A 9512-nucleotide genomic window follows, 5' to 3' on the forward strand; every position below is an offset into this window, starting at 1 on the left:
ATGAGATAAACTTTTTCAGCTTCCACCTGAGTGAGAACATGTGGTGTTTAACGTTTTTTATTTTTATTTTTTTTTGAGACAGAGTCTCGCTCTGTCCCCCAGGCTGGAGTGCAGTGGCACGATCTCGGCTCATTGCAAGCTCCACCTCCGGGGTTCACACCATTCTCTTGCCTCAGCCTCCTGAGTAGCTGGGACTACAGGTGCCCGCCACCATGCCCAGCTAGTTTTCTGTATTTTTCAGTAGAGACAGGGTTTCACTATGTTAGCCAGGATTGTCTTGATCTCCTGATCTCGTGATTCTCTCACCTCAGCCTCCCAAACTCCTGGGATTACAGGCGTGAGCCACCACACCCGGCTGGTGTTTAACATATATATGTATGCACATTTTCTTTATCCATTCATCTGTTGTTGGACACTCTGATTGATTCCATGTCTTGGCTATTGAGAATAGTGCTGCAAGAAATAGGACAGTGCAGATGTCTTTTTGATATACTGATTTGATTTCTTTTGGACAAATGCCCAGTAGTAGGATTGCTATATCATATGATCTTTCTATAATATTTGTAGTTTTTTGAGGAATCTTCATACTGTTCTTCATAGTGGCTGTACTAGTTTACATTTCCACCAACAGTGTATTAGAGTTCCCTTTTCTCCATATCCTGGCCAGCATTTGTTAATTTTTGTCTTATTTTTTGAACTTAAGACCCAACTAGTCAGAGTTGTCTTTCAAAGAATGAGAACTGCCATTCCTTAGAAAGTAGCATGAAATAAAGTGACTTGTAGGGATATTCCCTGGCCCAATCTAAAATTGAAACAGACAGTGCACATGGCTTTATTTAGGATCCTAGAAATTGAACATAGAAGGAATTCTTAGCTCAACATTCTTCCAGATTGTAGAAACTAGTTGATGTTTCCTGACAAGGCCTCTTGCCAATCTCACCTCTCCTAGCTAAGCTCTTTTAACTCTGGTCTTAGGCTGATCTATCTCCTGGCAACAAATCTTCTTTTAAATAAAAACAGATCTCCTAGATGGTCTCGTTCACTCTTTCCTTCTATTGACCACCTTTGTTGCCCATTCTCATCACTTTCTCAATTTAGTCATATTTTTCTTTTTTATTCTCTTCCTTCAACCTCTTTATTTTATTGTTTTCTCTTCATCCTTTTAGATGATGGTTAGGTTAACACTGTCCAATATGGGAGCCACTAGCCACATGTGTCTATTTAGGTTAATTAGAATTAGAGAAAATTAAAAGAAAATCAGTTCCTCTTCAGTCACATTTCAAGTTTTCAATAACCACATGCATCTAGTGGCCAGCACAGTGATTAGACAGGGCAGATACAGAAGATTTCTGTAATCACAGAAGGCTCTATAGACAGTGTTGACCCAGGTATTTAATTTCTCTACTTCCTTAAGTGTTTTTCCACTTTCAGGAAATTTCTACCCATTTTCACCCTTATTACTATAAAAAAGTCAAAGATACATATTGGAAACAAAGGGAATATATTCATAGATTGTTCACATACCTGGAGGACAGGTTCTTCTATCCTCTTGGTCATAGTCATTTCATAGTCTCTGCAATTGTTTCAGCACATTAAATAGAAGAACAAAGAGTCGATGTAGTCTTCAAGATTTTCATCCTTAAAAGTGGAATTTCATATAAACTCTGAAGATATGCAACTTATCATGCTTTTGGGTGGCCATGACCACAATTCAGTAATGATTGCTGAGTGGAGACTTTGCCATCAAAAGAGGTGGACCTCAGCAGAGAGCTGTCTGCACACTGTGGCCCTAGCTTTCAAATTTTATTTCCTGTTGTCTTCCCTTTTAGTTTCTGCTAGCTCTGATCTTGACTTATTCTTTCCTGCCTTGTGTCCTTTTCAACCCTTTAATTAGTGTTGGCATCTTTTTCATAGGAGTCAGATTCAGATCTCAGCCATCCTTTCTGTCATTTCTATGCTAATCTTACTAAATTTGATGACTCATGTGCATTGTTGCCAATGTGTGATCTTTCCCTGCACCCACATTTTGCTTTGTTTTTCAGAATTTGAAGGAACACTTAGAGCTTGAGGAGACTCTACCCATTTCTTCCTTAGCAAGCATGAGTTCTCATGTCTTCCATTTCCCTTCACTCAGCTTGGAGAGAGTGAAAAGAAGAAACAAAGAAAAATTTTTACCTTCAAAGAGTTTACATACTAATAGGGAATACAAAAGATAGTTAAGAAATTAGGCCAGATGATTTGTAGAGAACTCTGTGGCTGATGTCAGCACAACTATCAGAGTTAAAATAAGGGATTGTACTATTTCATTAGAAAAATACAACATAGCTTGATGGGAAAGTTTAGACAAGATTTGGACTGGCCAAGGGAGGACATCTCAGTTCGTAAACTGGGGCAGGCTATATGAGGCAAGAATTGCTTAGATCTTGTTTTCCCTCTACATTATTCTCCTTTCTTCTTCATTTTCTACTGACAGTTATGACCACATCTGGCCCAGGGTGTCACCATCCTTCATTCTGATGCTTTCTTATATTTGATTTTGCTTGGCTGTCCCATAGTAGGTACTATTATCATAGGGAGCTTAAGATTCATTTACTTTTTATTTTCACTTTTGGCCATAGATTAAGACATTATAGATATTTCATTGGGGATGATAGTCATTCATTCTAAGAGCTGAGTTTAAATCTGTAACTGTGCCCACATCTTCTACAAAGAAGGGGAAAAAAATGAAAATTGCTTGTTGGTTGTTTCCTGGGGCTTCTGAGATCTGAGATTTTAATTGTTTGGAGCATTTCTGTTGAGTTCTTTTTTTTTTTTTTCGTGTATTATTCTTGAGTATAGGCAGGTGCCAAGGGTTTATACATTTTAATTTTCAGATGAAGACTCTGAATTTCCAGAATGGGAAATGATGAGCCCAAGATGTGAGCTCCTCTAAAGGTTGGGACTGTTGTTTTTCTTTGTGTCTCCAGTGCCTGTTGCGGTTCCTAGAACATATCAGATCCTCAGAAAATGTTTCCAGGGCACATACTTAATGAATATCTCAGAAAAACAACAACAGTGATCCAGGGTGAGCTCAGCTAAGCTGAGGAGCTGAGGATGCAGTCCTTCATCTTTTCACAATGTTTTTGAGTTCTTCTACTTGTTCAAGAGTGTTGGATGCTTCAGATTATGTTCTCTTTGGGCTGGGCGCAGTGACTCAGCACTGTAATCCCAGCACTTTGGGAGGCTGAGCAGGGCAGATCACTTGAGGACAGGAGCTCGAGACCAGCCTGGCCAACATGGCGAAACCGTCTCTACTAAAAATGCGAAAATTAGCCAGGCATGGTGGTGGGTGCCTGTAGTCCCAGCTACTTGGGAGGCTGAGGCAGAGGCAGAGGCAGAGAAGATGGACCTCGGAGATGGAGGTTGCCATGAGCCTACATTGTGCCACTGCCGCCTGGGTGACAGAGTGAGACTCCATCTCAAAAAAAAAAAAAAAAAAAATTATGTTCTCTCCGAAGTTTTTCATGACATCCCCTCTTGGCTGTTATATGGTTTCACAGTACTTTTATCCTTGAAAGCACGAAACACATTATATTTTACTGACCTCTTTATATCCCATTTCTTCTGCTGGGTGTTGAACTTTTTCAGAAAATATTTCTTGTTCACTTTAATAAGCCTAGCACTTGGCCCAGAACCTGGCACACAGTGGGCACTAAATGATTATTTGGTGAATAAATGAAAGTCATATGTCATAGTGGATGCTGTTGGTGATCCAGACAAATCCCCTTGGATACCATCCTACAACTTCTGGCTGTTTTGCCTCTAACAGCTTCTACCAGTGACCTTCTGAAGAGGACCACTTTTGAGCTCTTGGACAATTTTTGCTTGGACCTCCCAAGAGTCAAAGTGCTTGGTGGTTTACATCCCTTGAGGGCATCTGAAGCCAGTGTTTCACTGGTGCAGCAGTATGGAATTCCAGCTCCTTTGCGCCGGTGTGGACCAAACTGCAACGTTAAATATCCTCCAGAATTCCCCACAGATTCAGGTTGAGGCTGGAACTTCACCTGCTATTACATCACGTTCAGCTTCTTCCTTTTTCCTATTCTGATTTCCTGATGCTTACCAATTTCTCCAGAGAATCTTTCTTTAGTAGGTCACCCGTGAAAGAATCCTCATCTCAGGTTCTACTTCTGGGAAACTCAAATGAATACCTCTGTTGATTCTCAGTGCTAGAATTATACATGCAAGCTTATTTATTTATTTATTTTGCCATTTACACTGAGGTAATAAAAATGTTCTAACTAGCCAAGTAACTTCAAAAAGCATTAGAGATAGAACCTCTGTAATGATTTTCCAATCTCATTTCTATAATGTAAAATACCATTTATGGGGAGGCGTATGCATTGATAAAAATATGGATGGGAAAGACTGGCTTTCTTCCTGACAAAAAGAACTGCGTATTTCTAAAACAAAAACCAAAAAAACAAAAAAACCCAGGAAGCCAGCACTGATGTTAAATCAGAACACTCATATGCTAGAGCCGATGAGATGGGACCCTAATATATGAGTCACAGAAAAAACACAGCTGGAATGAAGCAAGACATTCCAGCACATTCAGGAATGTCACTAATTTATTTCTGAATACTTGGGAAAATGTAGTCAACTGTGTAACACATACCTCTCTGTTTGCTATTTCCCATTTCACCTCTTGCTTTCTCTATTTCTATATCTCTCCAGATCTGTTTCTCTCACTGTCCCAAAATAGCCCGTCAAATTTCCTTCCATCCTCTGGTGACTGTAGCTGCAGTAAAACTGAGGTGCCAATGGAAGGAGCAACAGCTGAAAAATATGGCTTTCTTAATGGCTGTGTATATTTTCCAAAAAGAGTAGATCACTGGCATTTTAAAAGGATCATAAATATATCATTAATGAAACTGGAAGCTATCATTTCAGCAGCCAGATTAGTGTCAGGAGTTGACACTGTTCCTAGAGGAGGGAAGAACACTAAAAGAAAATTATCCAAGTCCAAATATCTCCATGATGCACAGACATTGGGTGAATGACACTTGGGAAAACACACACATCAATATCTTTCAAGTGTAAACCGTCCTTTCTGAAACCCTTGGGCTGGTGACAACTTGACATGGAGAAGACATAACTCTGCATAGGCTATTTAACCAAGTAAAGATGATTGTCAGTTTTCTCCAGTTTTTCTTTGTTAATAGTCTATAAACATGGATGTCCCTATTAGGTGTAGCTTCCTTTCTTTATTTGAAATCACCATTAAATTGCTCTCCAAAAATATTGTAGAGCAGCCGCAGACCTCACTGAACAATAACTTTATAAGCTCTCCCTCTCTCCCTTGAGCTTTCGTCTGCTTAGCTGCCCGTCCTCAGGCTCCGAGTGTGTAATCAGGCCCAGCCTCCTGCAGAGCACCATCAGGAAAATGGCAGCTCTCACTGAGAGACAGCAGAGCCATTCACAGTCATGGAGCTATTGAAACATTGACAGATATGACAGACATTTCCAAAGCTGTGCAAAGCATTAATTTTAATGTATGCTGTGTGTCCTTACTTAGTAAATATTTATTTGACTGTGAAAGATAGGAGAGGTAATCGCTGCTTTCCTTCAAATACAGTTGCTGTGTGAGCCCCAGCCCCCTTTTCTTGAGGGAGCTGAGGACTCAGTCCTGGAGTTTAGAAACAAAACATGGGAGAAGAAAAAGAGGCAAGAGACAAGACCTCTATTCTAGAGTTAAATTTTAACATTCTTCTATGTTTTACTCAAAATGTTTCCTTTGATCACATGGATACAGTATAATCACATTAGCTCAGCAACTAACAAGAATCATGCTTAGCTAGAAAATAATTTCTAGGAAGTCTGGATTGGCAATAAGATTTTATCTGAAGGAGGGTCAACCTAACTGACATTGTCTTCTATTCCAGCTTTCCCATCTGAATCTCCTATTATGATCTTCTCAGTTAACCTCTATCGTCATTGACTGTCTGATTTACATAGAGCCTCACTATGGGGTAACCATATCTTCAGATGAATAGCAGAAAATTTAGACAATTTCACTCTTCAAATTAAATGGATGGAGAGTGGGAAGGCAGTAGATTGGGTCACGACAATCATCACTGAGCACCTGCAAAGGGATAGTTATGTTTACATGTACTATCTCAGATAATCCAAACAACTCCCTGTGAGGCAGGCAGCATTAGCACTCTTTCCAGTGTCACATAATGGCAGGATTGAAATGATTGAGATGTAGACTCGGGTCTTTGAAATGCAAGGTCTGGTGCTTTGTCTACTACACTGCAACAGAGTATTGCATACATAAAATCACTTTGTAAACCTTAAATCTTTATAAAAATGTTAACTACTGCTACTGTGGACAGTGGAAAATGTGCTAGTTTTTTTGTCTGGCTGGTTAGTCATCCAGAGCTTTTCTAATGATGCAATGAACCCAACAGGGGTGAGAGGATGAGTTGCCAAGCCTTTCACATCAACTTTGTGTGCACTAATTAAACATCATGCCTGGATAAATGGCCCAGGATGGCAAAGTCCACAGCTTCTCACAGATGTTTCCAGGAAGTCTCTTGGTTGCCTGAAGATGATTTAGTCATGACTGAGGTACAACCTCAAGCCTCCTTCACTGGCTCTGTGTGACTGGGTACATTAACCTTTCTTTGTATCAGTAGCAAACTATGGTGTGAATGTCCAGTGGGCCCGAAAAATCAATTTCTCCTTGGTGAGTACTTGTTAAATGTATGCTTATTTCATTCTAATATACAAGGAGAGTGACATATATTGGATTCTAAAATATTAATTTATTATAGGTTTTTTTTTTCTTTGAACCTATGCTGTTTATCTTGGCAAGCTCTCTTAAATATCCTTTGACCTTTTCCAAAATGGCTTATTTGTTCAGTTTGCTCTCTTCAGTTTTTTGTATTCAGTGAAACTCTTTGGAATTTTCCTCAGACAAAATTTTACACTGGAGAGGGAGCCACACATAGTCAAAGTTTATGGGGAATAGATTTATGTTTGAAAACTAAGCCAGATATTAGTCATGCATAGTATGTTATAACATCAAGGCAGCTCTAGTCTACTGTCTTAAAGTCAGCTAGTTTCCTACCCAAAACTTTACTAAATCTGAGGGATACTCTACCTTTTCTGTCTGAAGTTCTGCATATATATTTTTTTAATTTAAGCAGTTGTATGGTCAGATTTTTATGGCTTCTTTACATTGAGGTAAAGGTATGTTCTCTTGTTGTGCCCCTAAAATAATCACAATCAGAAAAGCAATGACTTCTTAAAAGTCCTGAATTTTCTAGTCACTCAAATAAGAATGCATTTGCTGATGGTTAATATAAAGATGGGTCATGTATGGTCTCCAACTAATATGACTCAGGATCTATAAGTTCAATTGAGCAAAGACTTCTTCATTAGAACTAAGACTTATTCTATTATGTCATTAGAACAAAGACTCAACATCTGGCATAAGCAGACCATGATCTTATTTGGACCCCAAGCTGTTTTTCTGATCCAGTATTGATGTTTGGGGGCAAGTCTTTATTTACTTGGTGCTGTGTTAAGTGTTTTCACATGTATTATCCCACTGATGCTTAAAAAAAAACCCTGTAAAGTGGTACTATTTTCAATGTTTTACAAATAGGGATAATAAGCCCCTAAATGTTTAATTAATTTGCTCAAGATTGAAGCTGGGATGTGAACCTAATGTTTCTAAATTTCAATTCTGTGCTCTTTTATTGATGATTTGTTATAACTGGCTCCTATTGTTAAGAATACATGGTATATTGAGCAATGAGGAAACCACCAAGCTGTTCTGGTTAATTATATCCATCAGTCAACTCAAAGGCATCCTTAGTCTGCAACCTCTTTTTAGCCCAACATTAAGCTTGAGAATGATGAGATATGATGGCTGTCTAATAATGGCCCTGCCCATAATTCTTTACATTCAACCAAAGCAAATGGTGAACTATTGCCCAAAATGACAATGTTTGGTCATTCATTTGCTTCAAATAACTGGCCTGGGGCCTCCTCCTACCCAGCCCAAACTAGGATTCTGGTAGAAAAAAATATTCTCTCTCTCCTGGTAGATATCTGCTTTATAAACCCTTTAGATCATCATTAGCCCTTTAGTGACATCTTCTGCGATCAAAATTTCTTATTCTAGAAGAGTCATGCAATTCATTATGGACCTGGGACATGATAAAGGGCTTAGCCTTATTTGTAGAGAAGAATCTGCCTGCTAAGACTTGAGAGGAAGAAAAAATGTAAAAGGTGGAAGGCCTTTGAAATATTGATTTGTAATAAAATTATGGGTTTCTTGGTAAATTTGTATGCAGCTACTTCCTGAAGATAAGTATGCATTGTAAAAAGTGGTCAATTTAGTCCTCCAACATTTCGAGGCTGAACAAAGTTGAAGCATAAATTGTTTATGGTAAGAGACTGGTTTCTGTCAAGAAAACAGTCCCAAAAATCCAAGGAGCAGTTTTTTGTTGATGAATTCAATGCCAAAGGATGCTTCTTCTACATAACACAATGAGGTGACTTAACCATGGTAACATTTTGTGGAATAAAAGTGTGAAAGGTGAATAGCTCTAGGATGGCTTGAAGACATTATTTTTGGAGACCATGTAACATGGTTTGCACTTCATTTCGGAAGAGTGAATAGCAGGGGAACTAATGCAACCAAGAACAAAACACGTTCAACTCCTCTTTTTGGAATCAATCCCAGAGTTTTCACTGCTCGCTATTCTCTGATGACTCCCAAATTTATATCTCTAGCTTGGAGCTTTGCAATGAACTCTAGACCCAGTTTCCAACTACCTGTTCAACAGTCCTACTAGTATGTCTTGCATACACATACTGCTCATCTGAACAAAATCTACTCTGCCTCTGCTTCTCTTGTCTTTATTCTAGCTTGAGTCATTATAGATTACAGACTCTTCCTTCTCTCTTGCTCCTCACATTTTATCAATCATTATGGTCTGCTCATCCTACCTTAGAATATTCCTCAAGTCCAATTCTTCCACTTCATTTCTCACTCATTACCACTACCTTGGATTTTTCTTGCCAAGATTATTGTAAACATTTCCCACTGATATCACTGCCTCTGGATTTGCATCTTTCCAATTTTTCATACACTCCTCTGCCAGGATTTTCTTCCTAAAAAAATGTCATAAAGTTATTTCTCTGCTTAAAGACTTCCATTGTCGGCTGGGCATGGTGGCTCACGCCTGTAATCCCAGCACTTTGGGAGGCCAAGACGGGCAGATCATGAGGTCAGGAGATCTAGACCATCCTGGCTAACAGGGTGAAACCCCACATCTACTAAAAATATAAAAAAATTAGCTGGCGGGGGGTTGGCGGGTGCCTGTAGTCCCAGCTACTCTGGAGGCTGAGGCAGGAGAAAGGCGCGAACCCGGGAGGTGGAGCTTGCAGTGAGGAGATCCAGCCACTGCACTCCAGCCTGGGAGACACAGCCAGACTCCATCTCAAAAAAAAAA

The sequence above is a fragment of the Rhinopithecus bieti genome, unplaced genomic scaffold (assembly GCF_001698545.2).
Source record: "Rhinopithecus bieti isolate Rb0 unplaced genomic scaffold, ASM169854v2 scaffold_9663, whole genome shotgun sequence".
NCBI lineage: Eukaryota > Metazoa > Chordata > Mammalia > Primates > Cercopithecidae > Rhinopithecus > Rhinopithecus bieti.